This window comes from Cryptomeria japonica, unplaced genomic scaffold (genome assembly GCF_030272615.1).
Source record: "Cryptomeria japonica unplaced genomic scaffold, Sugi_1.0 HiC_scaffold_20, whole genome shotgun sequence".
NCBI classification, from domain to species: Eukaryota; Viridiplantae; Streptophyta; class Pinopsida; order Cupressales; family Cupressaceae; genus Cryptomeria; species Cryptomeria japonica.
This window is the reverse complement of record NW_026728842.1, coordinates 1,912,501-1,928,080: the sequence shown is the minus strand read 5'-3', so window position 1 is coordinate 1,928,080 and position 15,580 is coordinate 1,912,501. Positions and strand designations below refer to the sequence as shown.

General features: G+C 59.6%; 1 non-coding gene across 1 annotated transcript; it reads right to left on the bottom strand.

Annotated features, from left to right (window-relative positions):
- Positions 1-2,712: 2,712 nt before the first annotated feature.
- On the bottom strand, positions 2,713-2,831 carry LOC131860876 (5S ribosomal RNA). Its single transcript, XR_009359959.1, has one exon. It is a non-coding gene; the product is annotated as a 5S ribosomal RNA (ribosomal RNA).
- Between the last annotated feature and the right edge of the window lie 12,749 nt (positions 2,832-15,580).

The following is a 15,580-nucleotide window of genomic DNA, read 5'->3' as shown; positions in this document are numbered from 1 at the left end:
TGCCAGGGTGGGCACCTTGCCTGGGCTGCGCACCAGGGCGGGCTCAAGATGGCACCCGCGTTCCGTTTTTTTCACTATCTTTCAAAACGGAAATTTCAAAATCTCCTTTTTTTTTTTTGCCTTTTCTGGAAATTAGTGAAGGCAGCGCATCAAAGGTGCGCACCCGGGAGCGCTACGAAGTGTGCTCCAAGGTGCGGCGTGCACGTTGTCGGAGCCCGGTTTGCCCCGGGTGCGCACCTCGCCTGCACCTTGGCCGGGGTGGGCACCTTGGCTGGGTTTGCCCAGGGTGCGCTCCGAAGCGGGGTTACTGGAGCGCCCCCTCTTTTTTTGTCAGAGCGTTTGGTGGGGTTTCTCGCATTGGCTCTTCCCAGGCCCGGTTGTTGGGTGCGCTCCCACCCTGGCGCGCGCGAGGTTGGAAGTTGGGTTAATTGCCCGGGCGCGCACCTTCGCCAGGGTGGGCACCTTGGTGCGCACACCTTGGCTGGGCTGCGCACCAGGGCGGGCTCAAGATGGCACCAGCATTCCCTTTTTTTCACTATCTTTCAAAACGGAAATTTTAAAATCTCGTTTTTTTTTGCCTTTTATGGAAATTAGTGAAGGCATCGCATCAAAGGTGCGCACCTCGCTGCCCACCTTGGTGTGCTCCGAGGTGCCCACCACGGTGCGAACCCGGGAGCGCCCCGATGTGTGCTCCAAGGTGCGGCGTGCACGAAGTCGGACCCCGGTTTGCCCCGGGTGCGCACCTCGCGTGCACCTTGGTGCGCACACCTTGGCTGGGTTGCGCGCCCTGGTGGGCACCATGGTGCGCACCAAGGAGCGCTCCGAAGTGTGCTCCAAGGTGCGCCGTGCACGAAGTCGGAGCCCGGTTTGCCCCGGGTGCGCACCTCGCGTGCACCTTCGCCGCGGTGGGCACCATGGCGTGCACGAAGTCGGAGCCCGGTTTGCCCCGGGTGCGCACCTCGCGTGCACCTTCGCCGGGGTGGGCACCTTGGTGTGCAGACCTTGGCTGGGTTGCGCGCCCTGGTGGGCACCATGGTGCGCACCAAGGAGCGCTCCGAAGTGTGCTCCAAGGTGCGGCCTGCACGAAGTCGGAGTCCGGTTTGCCCCGGGTGCGCACCATGGCGTGCACGAAGTCGGAGCCCGGTTTGCCCCGGGTGCGCACCTCGCGTGCACCTTCGCCGGGGTGGGCACCTCGGCTGGTTTGCGCGCCCTGGTGCGCACCAAGGAGCGCTCCGAAGTGTGCTCCAAGGTGCGGCGTGCACGAAGTCGGAGCCCGGTTTGCCCCGGGTGCGCACCTCGCGTGCACCTTCGCCGCGGTGGGCACCTTGGCTGGGTTGGGCACCATTGAGCGCTCCGAAGTTTGCTCCAAGGTGCGCACCATGGCCCTCCAAGGTGCGCAGCATGGCGTGCACGAAGTCGGAGCCCGGTTTGCCCCGGGTGCGCACCTCGCGTGCACCTTCGCCAGGGTGGGCACCTCGGTGCGCACACCTTCTCAATGTTTTCTTGCCTTTTCTGGAAATTGGTGAAGGCAGCGCATCAAAGGTGCGCACCTCGGTGTGCTCCGAGGTGCGAACCCGAGAGCGCTTCGAGGTGCGCACGAAGTCAAAAGTCGGGTTAATTGCATTGTTTTCCCCGGGTGCGCTCCGAGGTGCGCAACATCGGTGCGCACCAAGGAGGGCTCCGAAGTGTGCTCCAAGGTGCGCACGATGGCGTGCACCTCTGGTGCGCACGATTCGGAGCTCGGTTTGCCCGGGGTGTGCACACCTTGGCTGGGTTGCGCACCTTTTGTGCGCTCCATGGTGCGTACGAAGTCGGAGCTCGGTTTGCCCCGGGTGCGCACCTTGATGCGCACGCCTTGGCTGGGCTGCGCACCTTGGTGGGCGCCTCCAAGGTGCGCACGAAGTCGAAGCTCGGTTTGCCCCGGGTGCGCACCTTGGTGGGCGCCATGGTGCACTCCGAGGTGCCCAAGATTGGTGCGCACCAAGGAGCGCTCCGAAGTGCGCTCCAAGGTGCGCAGGTGCGCGCGAAGTCGAAAGTTGGGTTAATTGTCCGGTTTGCCTCGGGTGCGCACCTTGCGTGCACCTTCGCCAGGGTGGGCGCCTTGGTGCGCACACCTTGGCTGGGCTGCGCACCCGGGCGCGCACACCTTGGCACCCGCGTTTCCTTCATTTTAAATTTTTTTTTTTTACAATCTCTCAAGTGGGAAATTCTATAATCTCAACTTTTTTTGCCTTTTCAGGAAACTTTTGAATGGAGCGCATCATTGGTGCGCTCCGAAGTGTGCTCCAAGGTGCGCACCTCTGGTGCGCTCCAAAGCTCTCTCCAGCTGCGTGCACCTGCCCCGGGCGCGCACCCGGCCCCGCCCAGCTTCGCTCACCTGTCCCGGGCGTCTGGTGCGGAACCTTAGAGTAAGAAACATCACCGTGCACCTTGGCCAACGTGCGCGACTCGACCGAGCGCGCACTGGCCGAGGTGCACACCGATTTCACCTGGGTGCGCGCGCAGCACCTCGGGCGCACCGGGGTGCGCGCACAACGCCCGGGTTGCACCGTGGCCTGTGTGCTCGGGGCGCCTCGGGTGCGCGCTCGGTGTCGCCCCGGCGCGCGCGGTAGTGCGGGCAACGCACCCCGGCCCGGCCCGGCCCCGACGAGAACGCAAACGGGCAAAAGGTTAATTTAAATAGCATTGCGACGCCCGGCGAAAAACTAAAAAAGGGTGCAACACCGGGACTTCCCGGGAGGTCACCCATCCCAGTACTACTCCGGCCCAAGCGCGCTTAACTGCGGAGTTCTGATGGGATCCGGTGCACTAATGCTGGTATGATCGCACCCGTTATGAGCTTGTCGCAGTGTGTACTTAGCAAACCGCGACCCACGTGCGAATCCACCCCGGCCACCCACCCCCGTCGAGGTGCACACCCTCCCTCGCGAAGTGCGCCCCGTTCGCCAAGTGTGAGCCCTGCCCGGGTGCACGCACCTTGCTAGGGCATCGGGTGTGCACCCGGCCCGGCCTACGTGCGTGCACCTGGACGGGGCGTCGTGTGCGTGCAGTGTCCCGTCTGCAACGCGGTGCCCACACACCACCTCGGGCGCAACGACCTGCGCTCACATGTGGGCCGAGTGCACCTTGGTGCATGTTCGGGGCGCCTCGGGTGCACGCTCGATCTTGCCCCGGTGCACCAAGGCGCTCGGTTTGCCCCGGGTGCGCACTTGGTGCAAGGTGGGCACCCAAAATAGGGATCAAGCACCAAAACACAAGTTTCGGGATGCAAAATGGGACCCAAGGACCACAAATGCGTTCCAAGACCCATGATGGGTCCACGAGAACAAAAATGTGTTCCGAGACTTAATAAACAAATATTGGGTTTTAGGAGAAGAAACATGCTCTGATGCCCAAAACGAGAATCGACCCCGAAAAGGCCACAGGCCAAAAGTGGGATGCGAGACAAAAAAAAATGGGACCCGAGGACCAAAATTGGGTTCCCAGGTCGAAGACAGGGCAACCGGACAAGAAACGACCTCTAAGGCTCGAAATGAGTCCCGACGACTAAAACTTGACAAGAAGCACCCATCAGGCACCCAACTCGACACCCATGGGATGCCGACCCACCCGGGCTTCCACCTAGCACACCTTGGCACCCACCCACCCTCACACCCAACCTCGCACCCAACTTAGCACCTTTGAACCCACATTGGCACTCACCCTGACCCTGGCACCTTGGAACCCACATTGGCACTCACCTTGACCCTGGCACCCACCTTTGCACTCACCTTGGGACCCACCCTGGCTCCCACCTCGGCACCCACCCAGACACCCACCTTGGTTCCTTGGCACCCACCTTGGATCCTTGGCACCCACCCCGACACCCACCTTGGCACGCAACTTGGCTACTTGCCACCCACCTTGGCTCCTTGAAGCCCACCCCGACAACCACCCCGTGACCTACCCTGGCTAGGGTTGGTGCACACCCACCCTGGTGCCCACCTTGGCACCCACCCTATGACCCACCTTGGCACGCACCTTAGTACCCACCCCGTTACCCACCCTAGGACCCACCCCGTGACCCACCTTGGCCAGGGTGGGTGCACCCACCCTGGTGCCCACCTTGGCACCCACCCATCCTAGCACCCAGCCTGTGACCGGGCTTGGAACCCAACCTTGCACCCGTCTTGGCCAGTGTGGGTGCGCACCCATCCTGGCACCCACGTTGTGACACACCCTTTAACCCACGCACCCTAGCACCCACGTTGGCACCCACCTTGGAACCCAACTTGGCACCCACCTCGGCACCCACCTTGACACTTGTGGACCCACCTTGCCACTCACCCTAGCATCGACCCATCCTAGCACCCACCCTGGCACCTTTGCACCCTAGCACTCACCCATCCTAGCACCTAACCTGTGACCCACCTTGACACTCACCCTCGCACCCACCTTGGAACCCAACCTAGCACCCACCCACCCTGACACCAACCCTAGCACCTACCCACCCTTGCACCCACCCTGTGACCCATCTTGGCACCCACCCATCCTACCACTCAACCTATCACCCACCTTCTCACCCACCTTGGCATCCACCTTAGCACCCACCCACACTGGCACCTTGGCACCCACCTCGGGCAAGGTGGGTGCACACCCACCCTGGCACCCAATTTAGAACCCACCGAGCATGTTACCCACCTTGGCACCCACATTGCAGCCCACCCTAGTACCCACCCTATGACCCACATTGGCATCCACACCCTAGCACCCAGGCACCTCGACACCCGCCTTGACACCCACCCTAGCACTGAACCTGTGACCCACCTTGGAACTCACCCTAGAACCCACCCACCCTGTGAACCACCTTGGCATCCACCTTAGCACCCACCCACCTTGGCACCCACTCTAGCACTCACCCATCCTAACACCCAACTTGTTACCCACCTTGGCACCCGCCCTCGCGTCCACCTTGAAACCCACCCTAGCACCCACCCACGCAGGAGCCCACCTTGGCACCCAACCTAACACCCACGCATCCTGGCACCCAACTTGTGACCCACCTTGGAACCCACCCTAGTACCCACCTTTGAACCCACTATATCACCAACCCACCTTGGCACCCACCCTATGACCCTCTTTGGAATCCACTCTAGCACGCACCCACCCTGGCACCCACCATGGAGCGCACCCTAGCACCCACCCACCTCGGCACGCACCTCAACACCCACCTTGGTGTGCGCACTGCGCCAACCTCTCAAAGACCCTATGTGGTGCGCTCCAAAGTGTACACCTTTGGTGCGCTCCAAGGTGCGCACCTTTGGTGCACACCAAAGTGTGCACCGAGGTGAGCACCAAAGTGCACTCCAGGGTGCACACCAAGGCGCGCACCTTTGGTGCGGTCAATGCAAACGAATTCGGAAGTTGGGGTCGATGTCGTAATCGCTGCTGCAGACTACACGTATGAGAATCGGACAAATAGCTTTATATAGGGGAGGTGTTGCGTTTGATGGGTCGACTCCCCTGGTTGTGTGCACTGCACCAACTTCAAAGACCCTGTCTTGTTTAAGAAGTCAAAAGTTGGGGTGGATGTCCTAATCATTGCTGCAGTCTACGCATGTATGAGAATCAGACAAATAGCTTATATAGGGGAGGTGTTGCATTCGGTGGGTTGACTCCCCTGGTTGTGCGCACTGCGCCAACCTCAAAGACCTTGTTTTCGTTTAGAAGCCGAAAGTTGGGGTCGATGTCCTAATTGCTCTTGCAGGCTACGCATGTATGAGAATCAGACAAATAGCTTATATAGGGGAGGTGTTGGGTTTGATGGGTCGACTCCCCTGGTTGTGCGCATTGCGCCAACCTCAAAGACCCTGCATTGCGGATGAAGTCGAAAGTCAGAGTTTGGTGTGCTACAAGGTGTGGTCGAAGGTGCTCACCTAGGTGTGCACCTTTGGAGCGCAGGAAAAGTGCCCTCCAAAAGTGCGCACCTTTGGAGTGCACAAAAGTGCCCTCCAAAAGTGCGCACCTTTGGAGCGCAGAAAAGTGCCCTCCAAAAAGTGCCCTCCAAAAGTGCGCACCTTTGGAGCGCAGAAAAGTGCCCTCCAAAAAGTGCCCTCCAAAAGTGCGCACCTTTGGAGCGCAGAAAAGTGCCCTCCAAAAAGTGCCCTCCAAAAGTGCGCACCTTTGGAGCGCAGAAAAGTGCCCTCCAAAAAGTGCCCTCCAAAAGTGCGCACCTTTGGAGCGCAGAAAAGTGCCCTCCAAAAAGTGCCCTCCAAAAGTGCGCACCTTTGGAGCGCAGAAAAGTGCCCTCCAAAAAGTGCCCTCCAAAAGTGCGCACCTTTGGAGCGCAGAAAAGTGCCCTCCAAAAAGTGCCCTCCAAAAGTGCGCACTTTTGGTGCGCACCAAAAGTGCGCACTTTTGGTGCGCACCAAAAGTGCGCACTTTTGGTGCGCACCAAAAGTGCGCACTTTTGGTGCGCACCAAGGCGCTGGTTCGGTCGTTGCAGGCGAGTTCGGAAGTTGGGGTCGATGTCCTGAGCGGAGGTGCAAACTACACAGGTGTCGGAATCGGACAAATAGCTTATATAGGGGAGGTGTATGCTTCGATGGGTCGACTCCCCAGGTTGAGCGCACCGCGCCAACCTCAAAGACCCTACGGTATGGATGAAGTCGGAAGTTGGGTCCGATGACCGATTCGATTAGTAGGTATGCTCATGAGGTCGGAATTTGGGTCCGATGACCTGCCATGTGTAGGAAGGCGAATGTTGGCACTGTGCGTTGCAAGGTGCACACCAAGGCGCTGGTGCGGTCTTTTTAGTCGAGTTCGGAAGTTGGGGTCGATGTCCTGATCGGAGGTGCAAGCTACACAGGTGTGGGAATCGGACAAATAGCTTATATAGGGGAGGTGTATGCTTCGTTGGGTCGACTCCCCGGGTTGAGCGCACCGCGCCAACCTCAAAGACCCTACGGTATGGATGAAGTCGGAAGTTGGGTCCGATGACCGATTCGATATGTAGGCATACTCGCGAGGTCGGAATTTGGGTCCGATGACCTGCCATGTTGAGGAAGGCGAATGTTGGCACTGTGCGTTGCAAGGTGCGCACCAAGGCGCTGGTTCGGTCGTTGCAGGCGAGTTCGGAAGTTGGGGTCGATGTCCTGATCGGAGGTGCAAACTACACAGGTGTGGGAATCGGACAAATAGCTTATATAGGGGAGGTGTATGCTTCGTTGGGTCGACTCCCCGGGTTGAGCGCACCGCGCCAACCTCAAAGACCCTACGGTATGGATGAAGTCGGAAGTTGGGTCCGATGACCGATTCGATATGTAGGCATACTCGCGAGGTCGGAATTTGGGTCCGATGACCTGCCATGTGCAGGAAGGCGAATGTTGGGACTGTGCGTCGCAAGGTGCGCACCAAGGCGCTGGTGCCGTCGTTGCAGTCGAGTTCGGAAGTTGGGGTCGATGTCCTGGTCAGAGGTGCAAACTACACAGGTGTGGGAATCGGACAAATAGCTTATATAGGGGAGGTGTATGCTTCGATGGGTCGACTCCCCGGGTTGAGCGCACCGCGCCAACCTCAGAGACCCTACAGTATGGATGAAGTCGGAAGTTGGGTCCGATGACCGATTCGATACGTATGCATATTCGCGAGGTCTGAATTTGTGTCCGATGACCTGCCATGCGCAGGAAGGCGGAATTTGGGTCCGATGACCGAGTTGATGGCGTGCCATGCGCAGAAAGGCGGAATTTGGGTCCGATGACCGAGTTGATGTTGATGGCCCGCCATGCATAGGAAGGCGGAATTTGGGTCCGATGACCGATTTGAAGGCGTGCCATACGCAGAAAGGCGGAGTTTGGGTCCGATGACCGAGTTGATATTGATGGCCCGCCATGCGCAGGAAGGCAGAATTTGGGTCCGATGACCTGACATACGCATGGAGTCCGACTCGGGGGCCGATGTTCGATTCGATGACTTGCATTGTGGGTAAAGTCGGAAGTTGTGGTCTTTGACCCGATTCGATGACCAGACTTCGGCTGCTTGAGAATCGGACAAATAACTTATATAGGGGAGGTAGTGTTCTCGAGCATCCTCCCCCCGTGCCCGTTTATGTCGATTGATGCTGGTGCTCTACTGGTTGGAGAGCTCGGATGCAAAAATCTTGCACCAGGATTTATCGATTGTGATGGACACGGCAAGTCTCCTGATTGCTATGCAGGAGCTCATCGTGAATCTCTATGCGGCCTTGGTATGGACTCGACCTGCGGAATGGTTCGGCAATGGTAGTCGCTCCAACACGTCCTTGCAGTGGCCACAGAGGTGATTCAACTAGAGCTCCAGTCTAGCTTTTGGGTTGCTTGGCGGACTGGTATAGCCGCGATCGAGTTCCGGCCATGAACGTTTTAGATAGCTCTTGGGCTTTCTGGGACGGAAGTCGGAAGTTTGGGCTGTTGTCCGATTTGATGACCATTCTTCGGATGTGTGAGAATCGGACAAATAACTTATATAGGGGACTGTGTTGTCTCACGCAGCCCCCTCCGTGCCCCTCTATCTCGACCGATGTTGGTGCTTGAAAGGGTTGGGATCGCTCGGATTTATAAACGTGCACCACCATTTGTCGAGTGTGAGGGACGCGGCAGGTCTCCTAAATGCTATACGGGCGCTCTCTGAGAATCTCTATCCGGCCTCGACACAGACTAGTCTTGCTGAATGGTTTGGCACTGGTAGTCGATCCAACACGTCGTTGTTGTGGCCGCCTAGGCGATTCGATTCGAGCCCCCGTCTAGCTTTTGGGTTGCTTGGCGGATTTTGCCCTATCCGCAAGTGAGCTCGGTCCCTAAACGTTCGAGAAACCCGATTGCTATGCGCCGACTCTCTTTCTTGCGAGCCTCCATCTAGCTTTTGGGTCTCTACGGAACGGAAGTCGGAATCTGGGACCGTTGTTTGATTCGACGAGGCAGACTACGGTTGTGCGAGAATCGGACAAATAACTTATATAGGGGAGGTGTTGACTGGAGCATTCTCCCCCGTGCCCCTCTAACTCGACCAATGCTGGCGCTCGAACGGTGGTAGCGCTCGGATTTTCGTTGAGCGCCAGCATTGGTCGATTTAGAGGGGCATGCGAGATTCCCGAATGCTATGCGAGGGCTCTAACGGAAATGTCTATTGGTTTCGGTATGGATGCAATTGCGAGTGGTTCGGCAAAGGTAGTCGTTCCGATGCGTCCATGTCGTGGCCAAATCGATAATTCGATTTGAGCCCTCGTATAGCATTTGGGTCTCTCGATGTGATTCCGCATTCCAGTCCCTTTGGGCACTGCTTGAGCCGCATCCCAGGGGGTTCCCTTCCCAATAATCTGCCTCGCAACCCGATTGCTATGCGGTGAGGCTCCTCGGCCGCCTCGGAACTATCTGTGTATCAGACGCATCGCGGGATAAGGGGTTGGCAACGGTAGTCGCCCCAAGCGCGTCCGATGCTTGGACCATTCCGAGGCGGCCCTGAAGCCTCTTCCGTCTAGCCGTTGGGTCCTTCTCGCCGCATCCCTCGCCTCGCACCCCGATTGCTATGCGGTGAGGCTCCTCGGCCGCCTTGGAACTATCTGTGTATCGGACGCGTCGCGGGATAAGGGGTTGTCACTGGTAGTCGCCCCAAGCGCGTCCGATGCTTGGACCATTCCGAGGCGGCCCTGAAGCCTCTTCCGTCTAGCCGTTGGGTCCTTCTCGCCGCATCCCTCGCCTCGCACCCCGATTGCTATGCGGTGAGGCTCCTCGGCCGCCTTGGAACTATCTGTGTATCGGACGCGTCGCGGGATAAGGGGTTGTCACTGGTAGTCGCCCCAAGCGCGTCCGATGCTTGGACCATTCCGAGGCGGCCCTGAAGCCTCTTCCGTCTAGCCGTTGGGTCCTTCTCGCCGCATCCCTCGCCTCGCACCCCGATTGCTATGCGGTGAGGCTCCTCGGCCGCCTTGGAACTATCTGTGTATCAGACGCGTCGCGGGATAAGGGGTTGTCACTGGTAGTCGCCCCAAGCGCGTCCGATGCTTGGACCATTCCGAGGCGGCCCTGAAGCCTCTTCCGTCTAGCCGTTGGGTCCTTCTCGCCGCATCCCTCGCCTCGCACCCCGATTGCTATGCGGTGAGGCTCCTCGGCCGCCTTGGAACTATCTGTGTATCGGACGCGTCGCGGGATAAGGGGTTGTCACTGGTAGTCGCCCCAAGCGCGTCCGATGCTTGGACCATTCCGAGGCGGCCCTGAAGCCTCTTCCGTCTAGCCGTTGGGTCCTTCTCGCCGCATCCCTCGCCTCGCACCCCGATTGCTATGCGGTGAGGCTCCTCGGCCGCCTTGGAACTATCTGTGTATCGGACGCGTCGCGGGATAAGGGGTTGTCACTGGTAGTCGCCCCAAGCGCGTCCGATGCTTGGACCATTCCGAGGCGGACCTGAAGCCTCTTCCCTCTAGCCGTTGGGGCTTTCTCGCCGCATCCCTCGCCTCGCACCCCGATTGCTATGCTGTGAGGCTCCTCGGCCGCCTCGGAACTATCTGTGTATCGGACGCATCGCGGGATAAGGGGTTGGCAGTGGTAGTCGCCCCAAGCGCGTCCGATGCTTGGACCATTCCGAGGCGGCCCTGAAGCCTCTTTCGTCAGCCGTTGGGGCCATCTCGCCGCATCCCCCACCTCGCACCACGATTGCTATGCTGTGAGGCTCCTCGGCCGCCTCGGAACTATCTGTGTATCGGACGCATCGCGGGATAAGGGGTTGGCAGTGGTAGTCGCCCCAAGCGCGTCCGATGCTTGGACTATTCCGAGGCGGCCCTGCAGCCTCTTCCGTGTAGCCTTTGGGGCCATCTCGCCGCATCCCTCGCCTCGCACCCCGATTGCTATGCGGTGAGGCTCATCGGCCGCCTGGGAACTATCTTCGTATCGGACGCATCGCGGGATAAGGGGTTGTCACTGGTAGTCGCCCCAAGCGCGTCCGATGCTTGGACTATTCCGAGGCGGCCCTGCAGCCTCTTCCGTCTAGCCGTTGGGGCCATCTCGCCGCATCCCCCACCTCCTCGGCTGCCTCGGAACTATCTGTGTATCGGACGCATCGCGGGATAAGGGGTTGGCAGTGGTAGTCGCCCCAAGCGCGTCCGATGCTTGGACTATTCCGAGGCGGCCCTGCAGCCTCTTCCGTCTAGCCTTTGGGGCCATCTCGCCGCATCCCTCACCTCGCACCCCGATTGCTATGCAGTGAGGCTCCTCGGCCGCCTGGGAACTATCTTCGTATCGGACGCATCGCGGGATAAGGGGTTGTCACTGGTAGTCGCCCCAAGGACGTCCGATGCTTGGACTATTCCGAGGCGGCCCTGCAGCCTCTTCCGTCTAGCCGTTGGGGCCATCTCGCCGCATCCCCCACCTCCTCGGCTGCCTCGGAACTATCTTCGTATCGGACGCATCGCGGGATAAGGGGTTGGCAGTGGTAGTCACCCCAAGCGCGTCCGATGCTTGGACTATTCCGAGGCAGCCCTGCAGCCTCTTCCGTCTAGCCTTTGGGGCCATCTCGCCGCATCCCTCGCCTCGCACCCCGATTGCTATGCGGTGAGGCTCCTCGGCCGCCTGGGAACTATCTTCGTATCGGACGCATCGCGGGATAAGGGGTTGTCACTGGTAGTCGCCCCAAGCGCGTCCGATGCTTGGACTATTCCGAGGCGGCCCTGCAGCCTCTTTCGTCTAACCGTTGGGGCCATCTCGCCGCATCCCCCACCTCGCACCCCGATTGCTATGCGGTGAGGCTCCTCGGCCGCCTTGGAACTATCTTCGTATCGGACGCATCGCGGGATAAGGGGTTGTCACTGGTAGTCGCCCCAAGCTGCGTCCGATGCTTGGACTATTCCGAGGCGGCCCTGTGGCCTCTTCCGTCTAGCCGTTGGGGCCATCTCGCCGCATCCCCCACCTCGCACCCCGATTGCTATGCGGTGAGGCTCCTCGGCCGCCTTGGAACTATCTTCGTATCGGACGCATCGCGAGATAAGGGGTTGTCACTGGTAGTCCCCCCAAGCACGTCCGATGCTTGGACTATTCCGAGGCGGCCCTGCAGCCTCTTCCGTCTAGCCGTTGGGGCCATCTCGCCGCATCCCCCACCTCGCACCCCGATTGCTATGCGGTGAGGCTCCTCGGCCGCCTTGGAACTATCTTCGTATCGGACGCATCGCGGGATAAGGGGTTGTCACTGGTAGTCGCCCCAAGCGCGTCCGATGCTTGGACTATTCCGAGGCGGCCCTGCAGCCTCTTCCGTCTAGCCGTTGGGGCCATCTCGCCGCATCCCCCACCTCGCACCCCGATTGCTATGCGGTGAGGCTCCTCGGCCGCCTTGGAACTATCTTCGTATCGGACGCATCGCGGGATAAGGGGTTGTCACTGGTAGTCGCCCCAAGCGCGTCCGATGCTTGGACTATTCCAAGGCGGCCCTGTGGCCTCCTCCGTCTAGCCGTTGGGGCCATCTCGCCGCATCCCCCCCCTTGCACCCGGATTGCTATGCGGTGAGGCTCCGATGCTTGGACTATTTCGAGGCGGCCCTGTGGCCTCTTCCGTCTAGCCGTTGGGGCCATCTCGCCGCATCCCCCCCCTTGCACCCGGATTGCTATGCGGTGAGGCTCCTGGGCCACCTTGGAACTATCTTCGTATCGGACGCATCGCGGGATAAGGGGTTGTCACTGGTAGTCGCCCCAAGCGCGTCCGATGCTTGGACTATTCCGAGGCGGCCCTGCAGCCTCTTTCGTCTAGCCGTTTGGGCCATCTCGCCGCATCCCCCACCTCGCACCCCGATTGCTATGCGGTGAGGCTCCTCGACCGCCTTGGAACTATCTTCGTATCGGACGCATCGCAGGATAAGGGGTTGTCACTGGTAGTCGCCCCAAGCGCGTCCGATGCTTGGACTATTCCGAGGCGGCCCTGCAGCCTCTTCCGTCTAGCCGTTGGGGCCATCTCGCCGCATCCCCCACCTCGCACCCCGATTGCTATGCGGTGATGCTCCTCGGCCGCTTTGGAACCATCTTCGAATCGGACGCATCGCGGGATAAGGGGTTGTCACTGGTAGTCGCCCCAAGCGCGTCCGATGCTTGGACCATTCCGAGGCGGCCCTGAAGCCTCTTCCGTCTAGCCGTTGGGGCCATCCGTCGCCTCGCACCCCCGATTGCTATGCGGTGAGGCTCCTCGGCCGCCTTGGAACCGTCTTCGTATCGGACGCATCGCGGGATAAGGGGTTGTCACTGGTAGTCGCCCCAAGCGCGTCCGATGCTCGGACCATTCCGAGGCGGCCCTGAAGCCTCTTCCGTCTAGCCATTGGGGCCATCTCGCCGCATCCGTCGCCTCGCACCCCCGATTGCTATGCGGTGAGGCTCCTCGGCCGCCTTGCAACCTTCTGTGTATCGGACGCATCGCGGGATAAGGGGTTGGCACTGGTAGTCGCCCCAAGCGCGTCCGATGCTTGGACCATACCGAGGTGGCCCTGAAGCCTCTTCCGTGTAGCCGTTGGGGCCTTCCCGCCCCATCCCTCGCCTCGCACCCCGATTGATATGCGGTGAGGCTCCTCGGCCGCGTTGGAACTATCTGTGTATCGGACGCATCGCGGGATAAGGGGTTGGCACTGGTAGTCGTCCCAATCGCGTCCGATGCTTGGACCATTCCGAGGCGGCCCTGCAGCCTCTTCCTAGTCGTCGGGGCCTTCCCGGCGCATCCTTCGCCTCGCATCCCGATTCCTATGCGGTGAGTCTTCTCGGCCGCCGCGGAACTATACCTGTTATCGCTACTGCATCCTTCGGCTGGTAACCTCCTCTGCCGCCTTGGAACGTTCTCTTTGTCGGACGCGTCGCGGGATAAGGGGTTGGCACTGGTAGTCGCCCCAAGCGCGCCTGATGCATAGACCGCTCCGAGTCGACCTTGCTTTCAGCCTCTCACATGCATAGACCTCTCTGAGTCGACCCTGCAGCCTCTCACGTTTAGCCTATGGAATCTCGCCTCACAACATGATTGCTATCCTTGATGCATCCCTTGCCTCGAGCCCTGATTGCTTTCTTGGCTGCATCCCTCCTCTCCTCACAGCCCAGTTGTCATCACTGCTTCATCCGTCGCTTCATGCATCTGGCTGCTGGGCCCTTCCCACCGCACACCTCGATTGCTATCTCTGCTGCATCACACACCCCGATTGCTATCTCTGCTACATCCCTCGGCTCTCACTTCTGCATCCTTCGCCTCACACCTCGATTGCTATCAATGCTGCATCTGTAAGCTCACACCCCGATTGCTATGCGGGGAGGCTCCTTGGCCGCCTTGGAAATTTCTCTGTGTCGGACGCACCGCGGGATAAGGGGTTGGCACTGGTAGTCGCCCCAAGTGCGCCCGACTCTTAGACCGCTTCGAGGTGACCTCGTAGCCTCTTTCGTCCAGGCTTCCTGCCTTCAACGCCCTTTTTACACCTCGATTGCTATGCGCGGGCTCCTTGGCGTCTATCACCTCTCTGCGAAGAGTGGCACGATGATTGTTGGGGTAAATCGTAGCAGTCCGATCTCTGGCCTTGGGCCATTGTGAGGGCTGATCGATTTCCTGTGCGCATCTCGTGTTCGCCCAGTAACAGACTCGACGACTTGTAATCGGTCTTGTTCCCGATTGTTCCTGGAGGTAGTCTTCGGAACTCTTGGATTTGACCTGTCACTCGAACTGTCCTCTTCCGAGGATGCTTGTGTGTGTGCGCTTGTGCCATTTCCTTGGCGGTATTAACGAGATATTAAAGAGCGGAGTGAGCGCCTCGCCCAGCTATGTTTGGGGCTCTCACTCCCTTACCCGGTGTGCGACCGCTTTGCACGTAGGTTGCGGAGCATCGCGACTCTTTCGATGTTTGGCGGTTGTCTTCCGGTGATGCGTTGGTCCCGAAGTGCACGTTACTAGCATTTCTGCCATTGTTCTCGATCTTTGGCACGTTCCTTCGTTGCAATTGGATATATATCTCCGTTTATACGCGCAGGCTTCTCCCGCCTATTCAGCGCTGTCCCACTCTCAGCACTCTCGTGGTCTCCTTGGCTTCTCTCTCCCGTGAGCGAGCTCTCTTCTCGAGTCTTTTCCATGTCCCATGGAGGTTGCCTTGCGAAATTCGGGCACACAAACGTGACCGGATAAGAGCGGAATTGCCTATGAGGAGAAGCTCACCTTAGGGAGCAGCAATGCCGAGTGTTTCGACAGAGGGTAGAGGGGGCGTTGTTTGGGCGGTTGCACAAAAGAGTGCTACGGTTGCACTGAAGGTTGCTTCCTCGTCTCCGACGAACTCTTCGAGGCAAAAAAGCTTGTTTACGGGGTCGAGGTGGGACTGTTCGTGCGAGTTGCGCCACCAAAAGTGCGTAGGGGGCATATACCTGGGAAATGGATGTCTCTGAGTGGCCTTACTCGGTCGCGTGCACGGTGCATTCTCTAACAGCAGGACTGTCGCGAGCATGTGCGGTTCGGATGTTTTCGGGTAAAGGGTTCCGTACGGGATGTTCTTCCCAGGCTCCTGTGAACCGAGACTCTGCATCGTCATGCTCCGGCTCCCGTGGGTGCTTCATGCCTCGTCGAGCTGTTTGTCGTGGGCGAT